At 45.2% G+C, this 11484-nt stretch overlaps 1 protein-coding gene across 1 annotated transcript in view; it reads left to right on the top strand.

The window, feature by feature from the left end:
* The first annotated feature begins 5632 nt into the window (after window positions 1–5632).
* MAS1 (MAS1 proto-oncogene, G protein-coupled receptor) overlaps window positions 5633–11484 on the top strand; it is a 22392-nt gene continuing 16540 nt past the window's right edge. The window contains exon 1 of the mRNA XM_011975918.1: window positions 5633–5794. The gene's annotated coding sequence lies outside the window, so the exon portion shown is untranslated. The remainder of the gene's footprint in view (window positions 5795–11484) is intronic.

Below are 11484 nucleotides of genomic sequence, written 5' to 3'. Positions count from 1 at the left end.
TTCTTCATGAGCTTCTTGGCCATTTGCGTATCTTCACTTATAAAGTATTTGTTTAAGACTTTTGTCCATTTCACACACTCACAAAAAATACTGTATTGTCTTTTCTAAGTTGTAGGAAGTCTTTATATATTCTCGATACAAGTCCTTTGTCTGATACACGTTTTGGAAGAATTTTCTCCAAGATTGTGGCTTGCCTAGAAATGTTGTGCCTTTGATGAACAGGCATTTTTACTTTTAATAAAGCCCATTTAATCAGATTTTTTGGTTTTTTTTTTTTTTTTTAACAGTTAATGCTTTCTGTGTCCTAAGAAATCTTTGTCTGTCTCAGTATCGGGAAGATATTCTCTTGCTCACTCTAGAAACTTTGTAATTTAGCCTTTACACTCACATCTGTGATCCCTGTCAAAGTCACTCTTGTGTACGGTGTGAGGTAGCAGCTGAGGTTCACTTATTTCACTGTGAATATTCATCTGCTTTACAAAGACTTGGCTTTCCTCGTTGAATTGTTTTGTCACCCTTTTTGAAAGTCATCTTGTCAAATGTGTGTGTCATAACTGTGCTCATTATTCTATTTCATTAATCTATTTGCATATTCTTTTGCCAACACCAGCCTGCCTCGGCCTCCCAAAATGCTGGGATTACAGGCATGAGCCACTGCACCCTGCCTACACTGTCTTAATTACTGTAGCTTTGTAATACATCTTGAAGTCAAGTGGAGTATCATACTTTAACTTGAAATCTTCCTTTAATAAACTATAAAGCTTCAGACATCTATCCTACTTCCCAAATCAGAGATACCATAAAGTATCTATGGGTGTGCACCACCAACCATTTATTCTCATATTGAGCTGCGAGTGCCGTGAACGTCATGAAGTCCCTTTTGCTGTGAATTTATTACGAGCACATACTTTTGAACATCTCCCACTCCACAATTATCTCCAAACTTGTTTCAAGAAAAAACTTTCTAGTATGGTGTTCTGGATTTAGAAAAAGGAGAAAAATGAGATTAAAAAAAGAAGAGAAGAATGAAAATGAGTTTATACTTTACAGCTTTTACGCCCTAGGTATAGGTGGGGATTGCGCACTCTGGAGTCAGTCTCTCCTTGCTCTGACAAGAGTTAGGGCAAGTTACTTAAACTCTGCAAGCCTCACTTTCCTTATCTGTAAAATGGGGATAAAATATTGAGCACTTAAGAAATGTCCTTGTGACTCCCGGGGACAAAAAAAACACACACACACACACAAAGGAATTTTGAGGCTTTCCTCTATAGCTATATTAATCCAGATGGTGCTGAACGGGAGGAGGGACAGACGGGAATACACACACCCGAAGCGCAGATGAGCTCTCAGATCGTTTCGAGCGAGTCATCCACAAAGTGCTCGTACATTTTCACCTGTGACTCAATGCGAACTTTCTCTAGGGATGTCCCTATGAGCAAGATCATCTGTCCTGGGCAAAGGGTTCTGGCACTGGTTTTCCTCAGGGGCCCTTTTTACAAAGATTCCCAGGGAAGTAGAGGAGAGGAAGGGAGGAAAATTAGTTGGGGTAAAGGTATTTTCCCAAACCGTCAGAGCGTGTGAGCCTCTTCAGGCAGACCCGATCTCCCCCTGGGGGTGGAGTGTGCTCCTCTCTTCTTCCCTCCTTCCCCACCCTGCCCAGGCACCCGGTGCCACCCCTGCCTCCTCCCCATCTTTATTATGTTGCCCCAGGCTGCCTCACACCATGCTCGGTTTATTTTCTAATTATTTTCTCCTGCTGCAAACTTTAGCCAGCCCTGTAGAAGTGATATCTGGTGATTCTGGGGAACCTAGAGAGGCATTTATTTATTTTCTTATTTATATGAGCTATATTAGTTGGGAGTTCTCCTTTTGGAACTAGTGAGGTCTAGTTTGTCCACTGTGATGATCTCTGGGGTGGCGGGCACCATCCCAGGCTCTCCTGCAGGAGGGAAGCAGCTCCCTGAGCCTCGCCCCGCCCCTCAGTGGAAGGGCTGTCCTGGATTAGGGATGCCTGACTCTTTCTGGGCCACTTCACATCCTCCTCATTGTTCCGCAAAGGCACTTGTGCCAGATGAGAAGTCTCCTTTTGGGCAGATTCCTGTGATTGAGAGGAGGTTGGGGGTGGGGCGGCTGGGGGCTGGAAGCAAAGCCTCCCACATGATGAGTTCTTGTCTGCAGCCATGCTCTGGGCCCTTCCCAGGGTGCGTCTTGGAGGGCTACTTGCACTGTGTCCGGCGGGTTTGCTTCCCCGTCTTCATACCTGTATAGTTTCTGCCCTTTGTAGTGCTCTCACTGTGCTCCCCGTTGTGGACCTGACTAGTTGGAAGAAACCAAGCACACGGGGGAGAAGATGTCTTTTCTCTTTCCGATCTGATGTTTAAGAAATGTATGCTGAATGTAAAGAATATTACTGGGAACAGACCCAGCCAATTCAGGTCAGGGTTGACTAGCAGAAGCCTGGAGAAGATTCCCTAAGACTGATGGGGATCCGATCAGCCTGGGAGAGTTCTGTTGTCAGGGTTTTATCTTGGACTTTCATCTGGCCAATGAGATCTGAAGCCTCTTTTGCAGCTCCAGAGGACAGAGGGCAGACCAGTTCCACGCTGAGACTCTGTCAATCAAACGGATGGGATAATCACTCGTCCCTCCCGTCAAGTTTGCAGGTCTAAATTTCTAGCTTACCTGAAGTTGTTCTGCTCCTGCATGGTGAACTGAGACCATGTGTCCTAAGCTAGTTGCCTGCCATTCTGTGGACCTTCCATGTGTTTCCACTTCTTACTCGAGCTGTCTTCTGTGAAAGTGAGCACTCAGGCACTGACCGTTCCCTCCATTGGTGCAGCCCAGCCCCCTGCCCTCCTGACTCTCCATCTTTCTAACACGCAGGGGAGTGCTGGGATTTTGTGAGGCACTTAATGGTTATCTCCCCAGAATATAGGCTCGGCATCGAGGGCATAGAAGAGTTCCTTCCAGATGAGGAACACATCTTAGGATGTGACTTGAATTCTCTCGACTTCCCTGGGTTTAGTGCTGAGTGAAGACCCCATGGCACGGAGAGGGTTTGGAGCTTTAGGGTAAAGCACTGATGGAAGAAAGGAATTCTACCACATACTGGTGTGTCTATGAGCTCTCCCACTTATGGTCTACTTAGGGATTCTACCACTGTACCCTACTTAGTGGTTCTACTACTTAGGGACCTGCCACTTGTGTGTACTGCCACTTACGGGTCCACTGTGTGGCCGTGGGTAAATAAGCTTCCTTCTTCCCTGCTCCCATAAGGCCCTTCGCCAGGCACCCTTCATTATGGTTCTCGGTTGTTTGATGGGAGAAAGAGAGATGTTGTTTCTCTAGGGAACTTTGGAAGGTGTGACTTGGAGGTGGATGCTAGAACTTCCGCCGGAAGTTGGAGCTCCAGACCCTCCTCTTCCCCAGGTTCAGTTGCTTTGTTACCCGCTCTTCCCCTCAAACTCTGCCCACCTCTCAAGAAGAGAATGATTACTCACAAAGACAAACCAAGCACAGAAATAGCCAACCTATTTGTGGCTTAAATGCAAGCAGTTTTATTTTTACAGTGAGTTGCTGTATTTTCTCTAAGGATAAATCATTATCTACCACAAATGCGACTCCAGCTCCATCTGCGATAGTTCCTGCTTTGTTAGTGGTGCCAATTAGTCACCAAACAACTGGGGCCTTCCGCCACCCACTCAAGCTGGGGGCAAAGAGAGCCACCTCTTTCAGACTCCCCCGGCCAGCCACCAACCCCTTCGGAGACTCTCCCCCTACCTAGAAGCCATCGGGCCACCCTGGCTTCCTGGTAGCTTGCTCTTCAGTCACCTTGTGACCATTATCAATTTCCAACTTGTGCAGCTTGTTGTCCTCTGCCCATGTGGACAGACTTCTGTTAGGCACTGGAAAAAGCAAATTGGTGAGGCCCTCTGTTCTGTTGACTTACATAATGACGTTGGAGTCCTCCTTCTAGTTGGTCACTCTGAGCAGGGTTTCACAGCACCCATAGGGACAGGGTGAAATGTTCATAACAGCTGGACAGCCCCTGATCTGAGAAGCAACGAATGTGGAGCAGAGAGGATCCCTCTGTCCCATCCCATCTCCTTCATCTCTCGTTTCCTTCGGGATCAATTCCTCCCCTGCTGGGACTGGAACCTTCCTGGGCAGCCTGTTATTTTTCCCTAATCACGTTTTCTTCTGTGGGTCTGATCCTTTCCCACCAGGTGCTCCTTCTTTTCTGCCTTGCAGTTTGCTTTAGATGATGCCTGTTTCCTTTCTAGTTTCTGACCATCCTCTGGGAAACTAAAGTTCTCCAGGAGGCTGAACTTCTTCTTCCTTGGAACATCAGAACCAGGTAATGAGAACACCTTTCCAACTTCAGGACTGAGTTCCCCTGGTCTGTTGATTTGCTGCTCAGTACTACCTACCTAGTAGATGCCTGCTGGCTTCAGGGAAGCTCTCTTCTCTCCCCTTTCTTCTTCCCACTGGGAGGACTGAGCTGCTGGTCAGGCTTCCCACAAGAGTAGTTTGGCTCTGCCCTGGGACTATGGTCTTACTGCTTATGAAAACAGTCAGAGGAAAACTTCATCTGTGGGTTCCTATGTCCGCTTTCCCACAGAGTCTGAAATTGCCTTCTTATCCCTTTTGATATAGTTGGTCCCTGGGGTCTCTTAATACTTTGGCACAGTAACTGTGAAGGAATCCCTTTGAACAAGAGAAAATGCTACCATGAATGAGGGGTGGGTCTTCAGGCTTGGGATCTCAAGCTTGGCTACCTGAGGTCCAAGAGATCTAAAATTCTCAGCCTTTGGGGCTTCACATTGGGTTCTTTGAAAAATGGGTAACATATGGACCATTTTTGGTTTTTAAAAGATAGAAAAACCAAAAACCTAACCAAACAAACAAACAAAAAAAATGCAGAAAAGGGATCGGGGAAGCTCTCATGTTCCCGACTGCACGGGTGAGAGTCTGCATCTAACAGAAACAGCTGCTCCCAGGAGGAGTCCCCGGACCAGGCTGGGAAGCAGTCTGGGCATAGCCAATGGTGCAGACCCCTGCCTCCACCCCTGAACACACTCCTTGGTTTGCTTGCTTTTCATTGCACCCTATGAGTCCTATATACTACATATAAGCAGGATACTTACATACTACATATGAGCAGGATACTCTCTGAAACTGAGTTGCGAGAAGGGAACAAATCCTTAACTATCTAGCCGCGTGTCTCTCGCATGTCTCTCTGCGTCTATACATAGATTCATCTCATCATTACAATGTTTTGAGTTAATATTATTAGCTCCATTTTACAGGTGGGAAAACCAAGTCTTAGAGAGCTTGGCAGAGGTCACATGACTTATTAGACGCTGAGCAGGGAACTTGAGCTGGTTCTATCTTTCCACTACACATGCGGTTTTGCCCTTCCATGTGGCATTTCTCCAGGTCATCTTTCTCTTTAGCCCTGCCTGACCTTAGTGGTTCAAGGTGGTCCACCGCCTTGCATTGTCACCAGCTCACACCCCGCTCTGGATTGGCGTGAAGATTTTCACTCGAGTGTGTCACTGAATGATGCCATTGGAAGCTTCTGCTGATAAGCGTGGGACCATCTGCTTGGCACATCTCAAATATTTTCAGCAGTGGGAGAGCAGCTCTAATTCCTTCAGAGATGAGAGGCTGCAGCCATCCTTCGAGATGTTGGGACCGGAGACCCTGCAGGCTGGCTGGGCATTGATGCCCCAGATGCGAAGAGGGAGCCAACCTGTGGCCACCTCTGACCCTTCCTGAGCAAATGACACCAGCGAGTCTGCTTCCCAGTTTTTCATTGCTTAGCTGTCCTTGACAACCAGAGTAAGATTTTCTCTCTTTCAAAAGCTATTTCTTGGGTAACTCTTTTCTGTGCTGGTTTTTCTTTCTTTCTTTCCTTTTTTTTTTTTTTTTTTTCCGGTGTGTTGGATGTTTGCCGTTGGTGTGTGTTGGCAAAACTTCTCTTTCCTCCTGCCTTTGTTTTGGAAAATTTACTTCTTTGCTGAGTTAACTGTTCCCAGACATTGTTTTTCAACTTCAGGGTTGAAACTTCTGCAGTAGCGTTTTCTTTTTTAACTCACTGCAGGGGAAAGAATCTTAGGATCAATTCACGGTTTGAATGGTGGACTTGGAGGTTTTCACGGTTGCTTAATGAAAGCTTATAAATGATAAAGAAGTTGAGGTTTGAAAGGGTTGTTACTGAATTTGATTCCTCTGGAGAAATCACTTGGCTATCGGCTCTTGGGCATCACAGGGGCAAGCTGTATTGATGTTTCTTTGTTTTTCCTTATTGGGCCCTGGCATCAGTATTAGCTTCTGTTGCTTTCGAAGTCATGTGCAGTCCTTTGATGACAAGGTGTTTATTAAAAGGAATCTCCTGCTCAGTCTTGATCTTTGGTATGAGCATCTTAGCAACACTTCCCAGCGAGGATACTTAGGAGTAATTTGGTGAGAGAATGTATAGTGTGTTGTTAGATTGCTATGGGTGCAGCAGTAAAAGGGTGGTAACAAGCTGGCCTCTAGCAGAGTGCCACGGCCTCGGCACCATTGACATTTTGAGCTGGGTAATTATTTACCATGTGGGCTGTCCCGTATATTGTAGGATGTTTAGCAGCATCTCTGGCCTCTACCAACTAGATGCCAGTAGCACACTCCTCTCCGTTGTGACAACCAAAAATATCTCCAGGCATGACAAACATCCCTTAGGGGACAAAATCACCTTCCCCGCTTTTAGACCAAGGCTCTAAATTGATCCAGTGGTATGTTTGGAAAGGGAACAAGAAGTCTCTGCTTCTGCATACAGATGGCCCCAGTGCGGGGAAGACGGGAATGATGCATTTAATACCAGGACAGATGTTCCTGCCCTGCACATTCCCATCAGAGCCCTTGCCTGCCATGGAAATTCCATCTCACAAATGGGTTTCTGTTTGTCCAGCTGACTGCACACGCACACAGGGAAGAGTTTGCCCTTTTCTCTGGATCTGCACACCTAGAAAGTCCAGCCTAGGGTCAGGCTGTCTTTAAGTTGCCTGGGAACAACAGGCAGTTTCAGATGGCCCACTCCTCCAACCTGAGTTCTGCTGGCTTTTTTATCTTTCCTTTTATCTCCCTGCCTTTCTCCCCAGCCCCCTTTCTTTCTTCTAAGAGTGATGTGCTAGGCTGGGAATCTGGGGCCCTGGGAGGACTGTGCTCAACTGAATGGGAATGTGGAAGGGGTTGTTTGTTTCTGAGGTCTCTAGAGAACACTTGAGCAGCATAAATGTATGGCATTTAGAACTCTCTGCTGACTCTGAGTCTCCTTGTTTTTTCTATCAGCTCCGCCACCCATCTGCTGCTCTCACTTTCATTGAGAGGTAAATGCAGCCAGCAATCTCAAGTGGACCTGCCAGGACACAGGCTCTGCAAAGCCCACATCCTTACCCATCTATGGAAACCACCATGCTTGTTTTCCCTGCTTGTTGATTCATTATCTCAGTTTGGCATTTCCATGAGATTCATACTGGCAAAGTGCTTTCAATCTCTATATTTCTTATACCCCAGCCTTTCAGAACTACATTAAAATGCCAGTATGTCAAGCAGTTAAGGCCCAGTGGGGTTAATCTGCTTGATGGAGGACTTGCTTCTCATGGTCAGTTTGACTGAAAGTGCAGCTCCCAGGCCAAGCAGCTGTAGGCACAAGCAGAGTAGGCAGTGATCTCTGCACTGTACTTTGATCAATGTCAAAACCCCTCTTCTCAAAAGTCTCTTCAGGATTCAGATGCGATACTGCCTACAATTCTTTGAGTTTTGCAGGAAGGTGGTGGGTATTAAGTCCTACTTTCCACCATGGTCAGCCTGGCTTGTGGTGGCTTGCGTGAAGTGCTGGAGCCTGAATAGGCAAGGATCATCCCCATGGGGGCAGCCATGCCAGGGTGAGGGCAGTGGCAGTGGTGACATGGCAGGGGATGTCAGGGCTTGGCAGAGCAGGATATCTGCGTGTCGGGTACAGGGAACTGGTGCTGGGTGTTGGCGCTCCTGCTGCGTGAGGTCTGTGTCTCAGGGTGGGGGGCAGGGGCAGCACAGTTCCAACAGGAAGTAAAAGAGTCCAGCAAAGTGAGGAGGGCATCTGTGCAGGGCAGGGGAGGAGCTGTGCCAGACATAGGCAACCGTTCATAGGTGGGTTGATCAAATGAGTAAATGCATAGAGGGCCATGGAAGCCAGGTTTCTTAGAGAAGGGAGTTACAAATGTGGAGAGGGGGAAGACTCAAATGAATTCACTGGCGGTGGGTCAAAATTGGAGATATTGGGGTCAATTCATGATTATATGTGTATATTTTATAAAGATATACAAAGATACCAAAATACAGCTGTAGGTGTGTGTATGTATGACTATACATAAATGTATCTATGTACATATATTCCTTAGCCCTACCCCTGAGAGGGCCTGGGAGCAGTGACAGCCTTCTAGCAATGAGCACATTTTACACCCAGATCTTGGCTTCTAAATATAATTATTTACTGAAAGGAACCAGGGCTCCTTGGAGAAATGGCTGATTCTAGGCACTGGTGCAGGGGACATACAAGGTTATGGTAAAGTGTCCAGCTTTTTGTGTTGGAAGGCTATTAGGCGTATTGGAGGAAGTGTGGACCAGTGGGGAAGGTTGGATTGCTGTTTTGGCCCACTGAGGCTGCTGTGCCACCATGAGACACAGTTGGAGAGACCCAGGGCTGTTGGTTATATGGGTCTGACATGCTGGGGAGATGTGTGAGCTAAAGCTGTGCATTTGAATTTCATCAGCAAGTGGGGATGGTTGAAACGGTAGGATTGAGCAAGACCACCCAAGGAGAATCTGTAGAGTAGGAAGCGAAAAGGGTCAAGAATGGAGCCTGCAGACTGGCCAACGTGGCAAAACCCTGTCTCTACTGAAAATACAAAAACATTTGTCAGGCGTGGTGGCCGGTGCCTGTAGTCCCAGCTACTCGGGAGGCTGAGGCAAGAGAATCACTTGAACCCGGGAGGCGGAGGCTGCAGTGAGCAGAGATGGCGCCACTGCACTCCAGCCTGGTGATAGAGTGAGATCTTGTCTCAAAAAAAAAAAAAAAGAATGGAGGCCGGTGGAACTCCAACGTGCAAAGGGCAGCTTGAGAAGAGATCCACCGAAGGAGACAGAAGAAGAACTGCAGGAAGGCAAGAGGAGAGCCAGAGGGAAGAAATATGCTAGGCTCTAGCATCATCTCAGAGACAGAGGCAAGGAGACATAAAGTGGGGTTCCATAGCAACACTCACGCATTGGGGAGGGGCTCGAGCCCCAGATCTTGTCTCATCCCCCTTCTGGAGGACTTGGCTGAGAGCACTGTGCTGTTGAATGGATTGGCTCCTTTCTCTTATTTGTTCTGATGAAAGGACATGCCTGAATTTCCCCCTCTGACATCAATTATTTTTACACATAATGGTGAAGCATGGCGTCCTTCATCAATAGATGTGTTTATTGATAATGATGATAGCTAGGAGTCACTCTGTTTCACAGAAGAAAGTGACAACAGAGACAGTATTTCTGAAAACAACTCATTCCTGTGTTTTTGTGTTGTTTTGGTTATGGGTTTGGTATTGGCTAGATGGTGCTTTAATAAATAAAAATCCATTCTTTGATAAATAGATCCATCCTTTGATAAATAAAAAAATCCATCTTTTAAGGATTTTAATTACTGACAACCCAGTTGATAGTGTGGTTGCTTCTGGTGACATAAAAGCCATTAATAAATGTTCCAAAAGTCTTAACGGCCCCATGAATGGGTGTGTGAACTTCACACACAGATGGACTGTTGACAATGAGCTGGTGTGTGTGTATGTTGGGTGGGGCAGGGGAGAGCTAGATATAGCGCCAATTTGGACCTGGGGCAATCCAGGCTCTGCTGCTGCCTTTGTTACTAAGTACGCAACCTTGGACTAGTCCTGAGTTTATTTCCTCACCTGGAAAAACAAGGGGGCGGTCTGCAGTATCTGCATGATTTTTTCAAGCTCTAAATCTTAATGATCAGCACAGGATGATCTTTACCAATAAGGAAGTGTTTTTAAGAAAACTCCAAGCAGCATCCTTTCATGTCTTTTATAAAATACTCCAGTTTCTGGGGAAAAATAATTGTAACATATAACATATAACAAATTGCCATATTTACAAATGTTTCTTGCAATTCAATAAAAGAAATGAACATAGAGTTTGAAAAAACAATCCATCGAAAAATACAAGTAACTGTTAACCTAAAAGAATGTCCAACCTCATTAGGAATCAGATAAATGCAAATTAAAACAAGGTATCTTTTATCACCTATCAAATTTGGGAATTTAAGAAACTGAAGATGTTGTAGAAAAAGAAACATATATGCTGTTAAAAAATTTATATACTGTTGATGTTGGTATTAATGTAATTGGCATGGTTATTTTGGATGACAGTTTGTTAATGCACATTTAAATCTTGAAGAATGTTTATACCCTTTGGTCTAGCAATTCCACTTTTAGAAATATGTCCTAGGGGAATAATTAGAGATGTGCACAAAATTTGCATCCATGTAAATTCATGACAGTGCTTTGTTTTTAAAAATAGCGGGGAAAAATCAGAAGCAAATGGTATGTCCAAGGCTAGGGGATTACTAAAAATAAATAATGAAAGCTGGGCACAGTGGCTCACGCCTGTAATCCCAGCACTGTGGGAGGCCAAGGCAGGAGAATCAGCTGAGTCCAAGAGTTCGAGACCATCCTGGGCAACATGGCAAAACCCTGTCTCTACAAAAAATACATAAAAATTAGCTGGCATGGTGGCATGTCCCTCTAGTCCTAGCTACCTGGGAGGCTCACTTAAACCCAGGAGATTGAGGCTGCAATGAGCTGTGATCTCGCCACTGCGCTCCAGCCTGGGTGACACAGTGAGAACCTGTCTCAAAATTATAAATAAATAAATAAATCATGATACCTTCAGTTAGTGATATTAAAGTCATACTTTAAGGGTGTATACTGACATGAGAAAATGTTTACAATATGATATTGAGTGAAGAAAAGGTAGAAAGGATACCAAAAGATTATAAAAATGCAATCTCAATTTTAAAAAAGAGTGTGTATAAGACATTGAACAAAAACTAATGGAATATCCTAAATGTTGAATCAGGTTAATTTTTTAATAGTAGTTGTATGTGTGGACTTTCTGAATTGTCTTCAATGAGCACATACTGTTCCGTTTAAAAGAAAATACCCCCATTTTGTGTTAAGATTAAAGAAGCTATAAAATGAGCCCTGTTGGGACTGTAACTGCTTAAACTTCTCTTTGCCTGCTGCCCAGACAGAGCCGATTTATCAAGACAGAGGAATTGCAATAGAGAAAGAGTTTAATTCATGCAGAGCCAGCTAAACGAGAGACCAGAGTTTTACTACTCAAATCAGTCTCCCTGAAAATCCAGAGACTGGGTTTTGTTTGTTTGTTTGTTGTTTGTTT

The sequence above is a fragment of the Mandrillus leucophaeus genome, unplaced genomic scaffold (assembly GCF_000951045.1).
Source record: "Mandrillus leucophaeus isolate KB7577 unplaced genomic scaffold, Mleu.le_1.0 Scaffold160, whole genome shotgun sequence".
Classification (NCBI taxonomy): Eukaryota; Metazoa; Chordata; class Mammalia; order Primates; family Cercopithecidae; genus Mandrillus; species Mandrillus leucophaeus.
The sequence above is the reverse complement of the archived record's forward strand: the minus strand, read 5'-3'. Positions and strand labels throughout refer to the sequence as shown.